We start from the raw sequence: 12,200 nt of genomic DNA, 5'->3' as shown, positions 1-12,200 counted from the left end.
CACGTGACAGACGTGAGAGGGAGTCTTAACGCATATATACAAGTTCAACGCCCTTCACCCATTCGGTATCAACAAATCACAAGGCACACTAGAAACACTTCACAAATAAAATGTGCCCAGACCTTTTTCCTCCTATTCTATCCCCTTTATCATCTGTCGACACTCTTATATTCTGCATGGCCACTACTTTTTACTTTCTTTATTGCATGACAGAACTCTGTATTACAAATATATATGTTTAAAAAAACACTTCGCTTGCTCTGAAAATTTCTCCACGTCACCACTCACCTGCTTATCTTTCGGAATGCTTGCCCATTTCTGCCTGTTGTCCCGTTTCGTCCCGTTGTTCGTAAACCTCACATATCTGTAACCGGTCTGGAGCAAAGATGGCTTCATTCATTAATATCCTCCACACTCTATAACAAAGTGCCATTCACTTCGGCCGTAAAGCGTGAACGGACCTTTTCTTCCCCTCGGGCTGTTTACCCACAATTCGCATGAACCTTTAACACGACATACCTAACCCTTTAAATGCCATGCCAATGATGGGGACGGTGCTCAGAAGAATTCACTGTTAGAAAAAAAAGTATAAATAAGGTATGACAATGTGCTCTTATACCCCTTTTATACCTTCTGCTTCAGACATATACCTTTGGAGGGTATACAAGAGGTACAAATTTCCTATTTATACCTCCAACCCTTCTCAAGGGTATGAAAGAGGTACAAAGGGGGGCAACGTACCATATTTATACCTCATCACCACACGTTTATATCCGGTACCAGGAATAGATCACCGGGCTATGCCCTTCACGGTATAGATGAGGCTGCTATACCTGCTGTTTCTTTATACCTTTACGTTTTTTTATACCTTTGCTTCCGCAACGTGCTGTATCACATCATTATTATTTTTTCTTGAGACAGTGTCAGCTGAGTTAAACGGATATTTAAATAAGGAACACAGTCATCAGTGCAGTACTATCTGAATCCACATGGTTAGTTTATGGCTGTATGATATCTGTATTGCTGTAATGTTGAATCTAGATGTCCTCTCCCTTAGAGTTGCGTACCAGACGAAAGCTTCTCCACAGGTTGTCAAATCGCTGTACGGGTAGATCAGTATTTGTTGTTCTGTAAATGTCTATCATCGTGATATGCTCTGGTCTCCCTTCAAATCCGCGTATTGATCTTTCGATCTTTCGCGGTGGAGGGCGGCGAAAGGGAGCCGGTCCTTCATATTTCGAGAAGGGCCCCTTGATAACGCGGTCCGCCCCCGGGTGGGCCGTGTCTTGGAATGCGCTGCCCGTAAAACGGTCGTCGGGGCAGCATCGCTTGCGGTGTTGTTTCCGGGAAGATTTTTTCTAAAGATCGTGATATATCGTGACTTGATGACTGTGCAGAGCGATCTTGCTCCTTGAAAATTTTCTTTCGTTTTTAACTCCATATTTTCTTTTCTTTTTTACATGGGGAGTAATGTGCACGAGCTTTGGTTTCTACTTCACAACCGTTTGCGTATGTTTGTAGTACGTGTGTGTATGTCAAAAACTTTTCTTCCCTCCACAGGTGGTTTTTCTAGTTCCCTACTCTAAAAATGTCTATGCCTATAGGTGTGATTTAATACCATGATGGTACTCGTGCAGACGCTTACATGGGTATAGAGCTGTACCCCTAAAGGTATGGCATATAGTCCTTTGTTTAGGACTATTTTTTATACCTGTAAGCGGGGTATAAAATAATACCTAAGAAGGGCTAAGTTATTGAGCAGGCGATCTATACCTCTAAAGGTATAGATTTTTCTCTGAGTGAACAGTCTCGAACTGCGCGATATATCGGCGGCTCTCGTCCTGAGGCAGTTCCCTTCATACTTGCCTACCGGTTCGCTGGATTTCTACCCGTCTAAGCCCATGCTCAGGCTTGCTTCAGCGTGGAGTCAAAACAACTGTAGATTTCAGAAATAGTCTGTAGATCTGTAGATGCTGCCGAAAATCTGTTGATCTCAATACAAATCTGTAGACGTGGCAACGCCGCTGCGACCGCCTTGCTGGCGGCCTTGTCGTTGCTGCCAATGGAACGATGGTGCTTCATGAGATTAGCGAGGGACGCGTGCAGATCAGTTTCGATTCCAAATTCACTGCTGTTGTTTTTCTTTCTTCTGCTACTTCGTCCATTAGGAAATTGTGTAGGCTTGCGTTTCTTCCACAAGTCAGAAAGCAGTCTTGAGATAATGTTCTTTTTTCTTGTTTTCTGTTACCCATGAAACCCTGAAGATATACGCATAAGTACCATTTTGCAGAAATTTTATCTTCTATTGCATAAGGCTAGACGCTTTAATGATGGTGTGTGTGTACAGCTTGGGATAAAAGTTCACGGAACACCGAGGTGTCACATTTCTCCATTGGAGCGACACCCTAACAGCAAACAGGAGCGGACACACATACTGAAAGGTGGATAGAACTGCCGGTCACCTGTTTCTTATTCGATGTGTTCCTGGTAGCCAGCAGGGAGCCACTCCGATGAAGAAATATGCCAATGCTGTGTTCCGTAAACTTTTGTCCCAAGCTGTACTACTGCATGCAATGCTGTTATAGATTGCAATAAACTTGGCAAACAGTACCGTGTGTTCATTCCAACGGTGGTGGTGGCGATAATGATGAAAGGTCTCGCCGTTGTCGGCCTCACAAAGGTGGGCAACGTCACGACTGACGCCCTGGGGGAATGTGCGTCCTGGGCCGACTTCTAAGGGAACTGTGCGGACATATGTCTGAAAGCGTCTGAGGAAAATCCAGGAAAAACCCAACATACTAGCACTAAGCTGAGAGGGCACCAATACAAACCATACCACGTTGAAATATTAAGCTTAAACGTGCAGACGACGACGCGTGTATGAATAGAGGAATAACGAGGGCCCGATATAACAAAATCACTGTCTCGAAATAAAAAAAAAAAATGGCCGAATGCTTCGCAAGATGATATGCCGTGTTTAAAAGATACCGATATCACGAATTAACCGATCGGGTTTAGGAGTTTTCGATGTCTGCGAAAGTCGTTTTCTGACGATGTCTGTGAAAGTCGGCTCTTGCACGACTTTATAGAAGCAGTATCGTTAATATAGGGAGGAAAGAGGGGTCGTATGTTCTTAATGTCGTAGTCTACAAACCGGAGGATAGCTTTTCCGCAGGAGTGCTAATACCTGAAGTAATGGGTCTCCCGGGATTGTTTTGATGAACCTTAATAAGGAGGTAGAAATAGCCCGGTCTGACAGTATTTGGTCGCGAGAATTTAGAAATATGACCCGGGTACCGTGGACGAGTTCGTTAATTTTGTGATTGAAAAGAAGGCAAAACGCGGTCTCGGATACGTAGCTAGTGTTAAAGAATCTACTTGACTGCACACTATGGGGTCAACGCTATTTATCTCGGGAGAGGTTTTGACATGACTAATAAGCACTTTTATCAAATTTAATTCGCGAGAAATTTCAATTTTCCCAATTGAACTCCGAAATTTGACAAGTCATCCTCACGATTTTTTTACGGTAACAGAAAGCACGTGCCGGATTGGCCCCATTCTGCTGAAAAATTCGTAACTACAGCGATGGTGATAGTCGGAAAAAATTGCGAAAACCGTCGTTTCGAAGCGCACGAATTACCGGCTGCGGCGAAAATTTCTCCGAAAGGAAAGATGCGAGGAGGACATGTACCAGCAGTTTTTTTTTTTTTCAGTTTTTGCTGATAACGAAAGCATGGTTGTAATGCAAAGTTATCTGAAAGGAGAGCGAGAAAGAGGAAGGGGCGGGTAACCATTTTTCTTCAGCACATATCGCATTACTTTGAGAGAGAACTGACCTCGGCCGACAACTAGCGCGCATCGAAACGACGTTTCTAGCTTTTTTTAGCTATTATCAGGGCAGTAGGGTATGTATTTCATAGTGAAATTGCGTGAATCCGATATGCGGTTTCTCTCATAAAGGCGTGAGGTTTACTTTAACATTTCGGAGACTAATTTGGGAAAATCAATTTATCGGGAATCAAATTTGATATAAGTTTTCTCGAGTCATGGCAAAATCTCCCCAGATCAATAGCGTTGACCCCATAGTGTTCAGACAAGTCGGTTTTCAATACAATTACTTTTCCCCGTTTTGTGGAGTACCCTGCATCAGTATGTATAACAAAAGTAGCATATACAGGGTGTCCCAGCTAAATGCGAACATATTTAAAAAAAATATATATATATATATCACTTTTTCCGAGATGAAATCAATTGCAATATAGCATATGCTGAAGAGCACTCCTTAGGAAGGCATTAGCAAACTCCGAAGGCAGTGTCTTAATAAACTTTCAATAATTAGTTTTTTAAGTTTAAAAGTTACGAAGTTATCCCAATGAGAACATCTGGTCCCTCCGGTCACCTGTTACCAAAGCCGTTTTCAGAACAAAAATCCGTTCTATAGATCGTCCACAAAAAATTCGTGAAGGAACACTATTTTTTCTTTATGTTGTTCATTGCGCATCTTCGGAGACGCGGCTTTCCTTCACCCCCAGTGTGACAGGGTGAAGGCGCACACTGCCGCCTCATGCGTCAAAAAAAAAAAAAAAAAACATGTGTCGGCTGACTCTATCGGAACTGCCCTTATCTTGGGTTCATTTTGTTTTCTTTTCATCTTTTTTCAAGACGCAAGAGGCAATAGTGTGCTCTTTCACCCTCTCACATTGGGGGTGAAGGAAGGACGCATCTTCGAAGATGCGCAATGAACAAAATAAAGAAAACGTGGTGTTCCTTCACGAACTTTTTGCGGGCGATCTATCGAACGGATTTTTGTTCTGGAAACGGCTACGATATCAGGTGACCGAAAGCAACTGATGTTCTCATTGGGCCAACTTCGTACCTTCTATAACTAAAAAGTTAATTAATGAAAGTTAATTAAGACATTGCCTTAGGACTTTGCTAATGCCCTCCTAAGGAGTGCCCTTCAGCATGGTGAAAAAAATTGTGAAAATGGTGAAAAAATGGTGTTTCTTCACGATTTTTTTTGTGGACGATCAATCGAACGGATTTTTCTTCTGAAAACGGCTCCGGTATCAGATGACCGAAGGGACCGGATGTTGTCATTGGGACAACTTCGTAGCTTTTATAATGAAAATGTTAGTTATTGAAAGTTAATTAAGACATTGCCTTAGGAGTTTGCTAATGCCCTCCTAATTCAGCGTATGCTATATTACAATTGATTTCATCTCGCAAGAAGTGATATATATGTACATATACGAGGGCGTTCAAGTCAAGTCGGGACTTTTCATTTTTCGCAAAAGTAAAATGACCTTACAGACGAGAAATTAGTTTTATTTTTCAACGTAATCTCCAGCTGCACTAATGCACTTGTCCCAGCGTTTCACCAGGGCTTGGATGCCAGCAACGTAGAAATCCTTACCGACGCGTAGCAGCCATGATCGGACCGCATTCTTGACCTCGTCGTCGCAACTGAAGTGTCGACCCCCAAGGAACGCCTTCAGTGGCCCGAAGAGATGGAAATCGCTGTGGGCGAGGTCTGGACTGTAAGGGGGCTGTGGCAGCAACTCCCAGCCAAGTTCCTGTAAGGTGCGTGTCTTGAGATGCGCGGTATGCGGGCGTGCATTGTCCTGTAGGAGGAGGACTTCTTTGGTGATGAGGCCCAGCTTTCCGAAACTGGATGTGTTCATGAATGATAGTGTTCAACGTTCCCACAGAAAGGTCCGTCTTTCGAGCCAGTTCGAGACATGTTATCGGTCGGTCCTTGAGGATCAGGCGCTCCACAAGTTGGATGTTCTCAGGAACTCTGACACAGGGCTCTGAGCCGCCCCGGCCGGGATCGTTCTGCACTGATGTACGGCCGTGTCGGAACCGTTTGCACCACTCAAACGCTTTGCTGCGGCTAAGTGTATCGTGGCCATACTGAGCCTGAAGTCTTCTGTGAATTTCAAATGACTTTACGCCTTCATTCACGAGAAACTTCATGACAATTCGCTGTTCGATGTGCGCGCTCATCTCGTTGTCCGTCGACCATCTTGTCTTGCACGTGTCTTCTGTTTTGCACGAACTTTGGACCACTACGCGGTGAACGCGCAGGCCTGTCGCGTGTGAAAATGATGAAAAAGAAGTAGCGAGAGCCATTTGTACACTCAGGAGACAGAAAGTCCCGGTTTGACTTGAACGCCCCTCGTATATATATTTAAAAATATGTTCGCATTTAGTTGGGACACCGTGTATTTTCTTGTCCAAGTCAAAAATACGAAATGTAGTGTGCAACATAGAAACTCATGTTAAAAGAATACGTGCAATAGATTTCTGGTACGACTAAACGGGGAAGAGGACGACACCCGGGACAAGGAGAAACAACACAACACAAACACAAAATTTCTCAAGCACAGCACTAAACGGGAAATGGTAGCCTCGTTTATGCCAGAATATATTTGCCAGAACGTCATATATTTAGGGATTGACCTTTTCGCGTTAAACCCGATTCCGCCCAGTTATTCCCCCCCCCCCCCCCGAACTGACCTCCGACCAATTCGGGGTAAACCCGATTTCTCCCCGAATTCCAGTCACTACGAAGTCCGCAAGTGACGTCTCCACTGAAGAAGAACAAAGGTCGCCACGTGTAACACATGTAAGAATGGGCCACTTACGCTCCCAGCAATTCACCCATGTGTGTCAACACTGCCTATGCCTTCGGGGATTACCGCTGGAAGGTTACGACCCCGCAAAAAAAAAAAAAGAAAGAGAAAGAGAGAGAGATTAGGAAAGGACGTAATAGACAAGAGGAGAAACAAAAACACGCGATAACACCCGAAGGCACAATTATCCCCGATTTCTCCCCGAATTACTGATCTAAAAACATTTATGTCAGGAACCGATTTTTACCCCCCCCCCCCCCCCCCCCCCCCCTCCGAATCTGAGAAAAGCATTTAACCAGAAAACGTCACCCCAACATATATTTTGCGTTCGGGATTAGAAATTTTTGGCAATTTTCCGACGCCAACGAAACAACCCGAAAGAACCGTTTCTTTTTAAGGCTGTGTATTAGACTGAGAAGATGGCTCTTTTAAGCCTAATTCAATATCAAAAGCAGTACGCACAGAATTTTATGCCTTTTGTGGTGGATTCGATGACATTTTAACGCGTTCAACGTTGTGTTCCCCAGTGGCGCAATTGGTTAGCGCACGGTACTTATATGACAGTACTTGTGAGTAATGCCGGGGTTGTGAGTTCGAGCCTCACCTGGGGAAGTTTTATTGACTCGACTTTTATTGACGGCGCAACACGTCAAGATGAAATAGACACCTCACATATTTTGCACCGCTTAATATTATAAATACAAGTGTATGACATGGGGAACTAATTATAGATTCGTCACAAAGAGAGAGAGAGAGAAAGAGAGAAACGAATAACCCGTATCATGGTATGCTTTCCTTGGTTGATGGAATCTAAATTATATCAAATAATGTGTTCGATTCTACGTTCGTGGAGGGGGATATATTTACGAGAACAAAGAAACAGTGGGGAGGGTTATTTCGTTGGTACCAAATTACTACTCAATTGTTGTCGCGTTCTAATATGTCGCTTCAACTTATAGGTATATATATATATATACACACAATGAATTTCGCAAAGGTTACGCATTTTGATTGCGTCGAAAAAATAGAAAATGCTTTTCTGGCGCTTCAGACTTTGCAGACTGATAGTCATTTGCATGAAGTTTTATCCATATTTTTTTCCAAATGGTATCACTTCGCAGAAAAAAAAAGCAGCAAAGCAAATTCTCACCCCATGCATTTGCTATCGTCTATACCGCCCCCAAACCGCCATGTTTTCCTCTGCCTGCTTCACGTTCACATCACCACGTATAGGTAGCGCTGCCTCGAAACCCTCCACCTGGTCCATCTGGCTGTTGGTTGTTCCATAGGTTTTGGTTTTGCTTTGTCACCAGGCTATTTTTTTCCCTTATATACTTCACTGGCTCGTTCCCAGCGACGACATAACAAGGGTGGACTGCCAAAATATCCCTTCCCATTGGGATAAATACTCGTTGCCGCCGTCTTTAATGATTATGACGGACGATAACGCAACATTCCATATAACTAGTCATCCAGTAAACATCTGAGTAGCGTATCAACGTTCGAAAGACCAAGCAAAAAGACGATTGCTTGTTTCCGCGTGCGATATGCACAATTGTGTCGTGAGGAGCGCTGGCCGATGCGATATCTTTTCTACACCCGTTCCCGAACGGGAGAAAATAAACCGGCACGAAATGAACACGAACGGACACGACAAAGAACGAAAACACACACGGCAGAATGAAGGAACTAACTCGGCAAACGGCAGTCCACACGTGCACAGTTCCCGTGACTACCACGGGGTGGCAACACTAATGGCGGCGCCCATTCCTTGAATCGCGTTTTTGTGTATAGCACGCTCGTTGCCAACCATCATCCCTTCATCCCGAATGACAACGTCATCGCCACTGATTTGTTGATAACGGCAGGCGGACTTTTTGACTCCGACATGGCCGTAATTTTCGTGCGCATTCCTTATTGCTTCTTTGCGCAACGATGGTGGTACAAGGGTTTTACGTAATCCCTCCTTGCGCGCGACAGTGATTCCTTGCTCAGGGGTTCCATTTATCTCTCTGTTTTCTAGTTCGGACTGCGCTTGCCGAATGTCTTCAATATGAAGAAGGTTGATAACAGGTGTTCTGGATAACGTGCACGTTTCGTTGTTTTCGCTATCTTTCTCATGTTCAATATCCATATCGTAGACAGAAAGCTTGAGTGACCAGCGGAAAAGTCTTCCTTTTTCTTTTTTTTTATGGTCTTCAGCCGCTTGAGTGCTGCGCGGTCTGTCACTACACGGAAACGGTGTCCATGGAGGTAGGAATGTCATTTGTCAATAGCGTCGACTAATGCCAAGCTGCCAATGCCAGTTCTGTTATGGCATAGTTCCTTTCGTGGTCGTGAAGCTTACGGAAGTGAGAGGCAACAGGGTGTTCAAGGTAGTCGTCGCCTATCTGTATTAGTACTGCTCCAATACCTCCGTTGCAGGCGTCGCGTATATTGTACAGGGCTTGGCTAGGTCGTGAATTGTCAAGATCAGTCGTTTCACCAAAGCATATTTGAAGCGCTGGAATGAAGCAGCATAGTCTGACGTCCAATTCCATTTAGCAGCTTTCTTCAAAAGCTTCGTTAATGGTAAGGCTGTTTCTGTAAAATTATCGATGTACCATCGATGTACGTCCGGTAGACGTTTACAGCTCCTAGGAATCGCTGAACGTCTTTTATGTTCGTTGGTGTCGGGTACCGTGTGATTGCGGTAACGATTTCAGTTCGTGCTTGCAGCTTCCCTGCGCTGATGTTATGCCTGAGGAAGTCGATGCGTGTAGTGGCAAATTTGCATTTCTTTCTTTTGAGCTTAACGTTCTAGGACTCCAGGGCCTTTAGGAATGCCGCAAGATGCTCGAGATGTTGTTCTTTTGTCTCAGAGTGGACGATGATGTCGTTGAAATAGTTCAGTACATTTTTGAGACGGTGTTTCTCAATGAGAGTCCAAATTACACGTTGCAATGTAGCTTGAGTATTCCGTAAGCCAAAAGGCATAACATGCCATTCATAGTCACAGTTATGAGTCACGAAAGCTGTTTTTTTTTTAATGTCCTGTTTTGTCGTATGCATATGCCCGTATCCTGCCCTCACGTCTAGTGTGGTGAATATCCTGGAATTGCCCAAGGCGTCGAACAAGTCGTCAAGTCTGAGAATTGGTTGGTGATCGGATTGCGTGAGTTATAGTTTGCGCTAGTCCACACACAGTCTAGTTTTCCATTCGTCTTTCTTTTTCGCAAGTACCGCTGGGGAGGCGGGGGGCGATTGGGATGGTCAAATTAAGTTTTCCGTTACAAGCGATTCCACCTGTATGCTTATCTCTTTGTCGGCCAATGATGTTCGGTAAGGCACATAACAAATTGGGGTGTTGTTCGTCAGGTTGACGGAATGTTTCTTGAGAGATATTGATCCGATATAAGTTTGAGGTTTTAATAATAGTGACGGATGCTTATCGAGAATTTGTGTGATATGTGGGTCGCTGTGTGGTTGCAGTGGTGACTTGAACTCACAGGTGGGTTGATCTTGGTTTGGTGTGGTGACAGTGGTGATCTGCTCGCATAACTTCTACGGTCGTGAGGTCAGCGTGGGCGTTGATAAGCCCAGAGAAAGATTGAAGACTGGCATCCTGCCCTCACTTCGAACACCAACGCCAACAGTATTTCACCGCATTCTACAGATACCATGTCCCACTCCACCCAGCCCTTCTACTGGGTGACACTCCTCTTGTGCCGTTTGATAATGTCATCTAATTTTTGACCATGTGTGGGCTACTAAGTCAGATGTAGATGTTAAGCATTGCTCCGCTTTTATCCAATATCACCGAACTCCTCATGTAAATATCTCATTGTCACACTTGTAGATAGCTTTTAACTGTCATGCTCGCTTGTTATCGTCATCCCCCTCTCTCTCTTATCCTGGTCAATCTCATCGCTCATCGCTCATACCTCATACCTGTAGATAGGTTTTAACTACCACACACTCTCTCACATCATCTTTCCCATAATCATATCCGACACACTCACCATGGTTTTGGCGCTCTATGGCCTTTGTTGCCTTTGTGCCATTAAACACATAATCAATCAATCAATCAATCAAAGATTGAAGAGCACCGCACTGGTCCAGTTCAAGCAAAAGTTCGTGTTGCATAACTTGAAGAACATGGGCGGTCACAGTCTTGGTTGTGTTTCCAATGGTTAACTCGGTGGTGGTGCGACCCAAGGTGGTGGTTGTTGAATTCACTTGTCCTGCTCTGATCTTCGAGTTGTTGATGGATTGTTGCTTGAGTCGTCGAAAACCAGATTCGTTTATACAGGAGATGGTGGCTCCTGTGTCAAACACAGCGCACGGAGTGAATTAGTGATGCCTTGGGTCGCCTTCCTCGTTTCCCGAGTCTGTCTGGGCGTTGGCAACCTGCACTTTGTTGGGGCATTCGCTGTGCCAATGCATCCTTCTGTGGGTCCCCCTCCTGGCACAGATACCGCACTCGCTTGTGGGCACGTTACGGGATCTGTCCCTCGTCGAAGGCGCTCCCCTGGATGCCACGTTTTGTCGTGTTTTGGGCACGAGACGCTATTCCAAACCTCCTCTGAGATGCCTCGATACCTTGAGCAACGGTGAGCCACTCCAACGGCGTTTGGATGCAAATACTCGCAAAAGTGATCTCGATATGCGGAGAGAGTCCATCAACGAAGCCAGAGTAAATATGATTGTTCTTTAGCTCTGCAACATTGCTCAATTTACATTTTGCATCATAGTACCCTTTGATACTCTGGTCCTTCCTGAGTTTCGGGTGAATAAATTCACCAAAAGGATCGGTCACTACAGCTCCGAAACGATCCCTCATGTATGTCAGTGTCAAAGACGTCGAACAAGTAGCACTTGAAAGCTTCCCCCTCAAGGTACTTATGAAAGTAGCTCACCCTGTCTTGTTGTGACCACACGAGCTCTGCTGTCTTCTTCTGAAACAGACGAGGTCACTTTTCGATTGGGACATCGTCTGGTGACCCAGAGAACTTTGCGATGTTGAGATACTTCTTTCACGGCATTGCGGCACTGATTGAGGATAATCCTGTCGACTCGTGTAACTCTCGCGTGGCGGTGGCTTGAGGATGGCGTGAGATGGTGCATTGGGAGACTGTATGATGAAGGCGCTACGGGTGTATTTACATACTATTTACAATGCGTACAAACTGGATGAGACGATGACTGAGTTCGGACTGCTGGGAACAGTCGAAGCGTCGATCCCAAATTGTTCTTTGACGGAGCCCTCTCCCCCATTTCGTTGAACTGAGGGGTCGCCCTTCGTGTGACACAGCTATGGGGTGGGGATGATTATGTTTTGGGGATGGCTATGTTACATATATAAACTGACTATGACAAAATTATTGGTCAAATCCAGCCCACCTACGCTCTGCCCTAAAAACAGCACAAACCTTTTTTGGAAAACGTAGTGCTTGCGTCCCCACTGCGAGCCACATAAACCATATTACCGCGGGCGAAGGGGTACAGTATCGCCTCTTGCGATGAAACACCTCAATCATCGTCACCAAACCGCAGTTGTTGTTCTTGCTGTTTATTAAT

The 12,200-nt window shown here is 44.8% G+C and overlaps 1 non-coding gene across 1 annotated transcript; it reads left to right on the top strand.

Moving 5' to 3' along the window:
- The first annotated feature begins 7,161 nt into the window (after positions 1-7,161).
- Positions 7,162-7,253, top strand: Trnai-uau (transfer RNA isoleucine (anticodon UAU)). Its single transcript is given in 2 exon segments — positions 7,162-7,199; positions 7,218-7,253. It is a non-coding gene; the product is annotated as a tRNA-Ile (tRNA).
- Positions 7,254-12,200: the final 4,947 nt, after the last annotated feature.

The sequence above is a fragment of the Ornithodoros turicata genome, chromosome 7 (genome assembly GCF_037126465.1).
Source record: "Ornithodoros turicata isolate Travis chromosome 7, ASM3712646v1, whole genome shotgun sequence".
Lineage (NCBI taxonomy): Eukaryota > Metazoa > Arthropoda > Arachnida > Ixodida > Argasidae > Ornithodoros > Ornithodoros turicata.
The sequence above is the reverse complement of the archived record's forward strand: the minus strand, read 5'-3'. Positions and strand labels throughout refer to the sequence as shown.